Consider the following 1,606-nt stretch of genomic DNA (forward strand, 5'->3'; position numbering starts at 1 on the left):
GAAGGATCGCTTGAGCCCAGGAGTTTGAGGTTGCTGTGAGCTAGGCTGACGCCACGGCACTCACTCTAGCCTGGGCAACAAAGTGAGACTCTGTCTCAAAAAAAAAAAAAAAAAAAATTCCATTTTGAGAAATTGAATGTTATAAAGGATTACTTATTAAATGATTCCTTACTGATTCAAATCATAGATTGTAGTCAATATTTCCAATAATGTAGTTGTTCTCAGCCCTGGCTGGACATTAAAAGCACCTGGGGAGCTTTTAAAGAAACACAATGCCAGGACCCCACTCCAAAAAATTTTGATTGAATCGCTCTAGGGTGGAGCCATGCCATTAGTATTTTTGAAAAGCTCCCCAGGTGGTTCTAATCAGCAGCCAGAGTTGAGAATCCCTGTCATAATGTAACATTTAGCATCTTATGAATACTCCAGAGAATCTACTAAAGTAGATATATTAACCTCCTAAGACAGTAGTGAATAGGAAAATTTGTAAAGGTCCTGGAGACGTTTAAAGGAAAACAAGATAATCATAACATCCTTGAGGTCTTTTATGGCTAGGTCTCCAAATGTTTTATAATTATTTAAAAAATCCTATGCAATGACTTATGGAGCAAAAGTTTATTAAATGTAATAACAGCCTGAAGCTACATACTATAAAAAATAGTATGTTTTCAATTTTTCTTCTGGAAGTTCAGGATTGTCCATGGTCAGGGACAAAATCAGGCTGAGAGGGACCCCAGGAGCACCAGCCTTCTACAATAAAATCCCATGGAGGTGTTTTAGTTTAGATAGGAGTCAAATTTTATCTTTTCTGAGTACAAATTAAAATCATAAATAAGATTGTAAGGGGAGATCTCTAAAATATTTAAACAAATAAACTTCCCCTAAGGGCTTGATTACAAGGGAATTAATAGACTTATTAGATGCTGTAATTATCTACTCATCAAAACAGGATCCCTGAAGATCTCTTCTACTTTTCAAATTAGATTTAACTATTGAATGTATTTACTACACTTGATCTTAGCCAAAAGGCCGAGAAGTGATATTGAATGTATTTAAAGTAATATAGATATATTTCTATATTAATCAGGACTCTTTGGGCTGCAAATAACAATTCAGTTAAGGAGAAAGGGAATTTATTGGATCAAATGACTGAAAAGTCCAGAGACAGGCTTCAGGCAAGGCTAGATCTAGGGGCTCAAGCAATGTCATCAGAAATTGGTCTTGTTCTTTCCATCTCTTTTTCTGTTTTCCTTCTAAGTAGAGTCCATTCTCAGGCAGATTGTCTCCTTGTAGTAACAAGATGGCTGCCAGTAGCTCTAGGCTTTCATACAACTGTTCAGTAATACGAGCAGAATACTCCTCCATCTCAAGAGCTCCAACAAAAATAGTAGAGTTGAATCTTACTGGCTGAGATTGGCCTGGCTTTGGTCCATGTACCCTTCCTTGTGCCAATCTCCATATCCAATGGGGCACAGTATTCTGATTGGCCAGGCTTGTGTCACATGCTCATCCCTGGACCTGGGGTGGGGCCAGCTGCACCTGATTTACATGATTGAGGGTGAGGTGGAGGGTAGTTACCCTAAGGGAAATTGTCAGAAGATTCGGG

The 1,606-nt window shown here is 38.4% G+C and overlaps 1 pseudogene; it reads right to left on the reverse strand.

Moving 5' to 3' along the window:
• Positions 1-898: 898 nt before the first annotated feature.
• Positions 899-1,041, reverse strand: LOC142865978 (uncharacterized; annotated as a pseudogene).
• Positions 1,042-1,606: the final 565 nt, after the last annotated feature.

This window comes from Microcebus murinus, chromosome X (genome assembly GCF_040939455.1).
Source record: "Microcebus murinus isolate Inina chromosome X, M.murinus_Inina_mat1.0, whole genome shotgun sequence".
Classification (NCBI taxonomy): Eukaryota; Metazoa; Chordata; class Mammalia; order Primates; family Cheirogaleidae; genus Microcebus; species Microcebus murinus.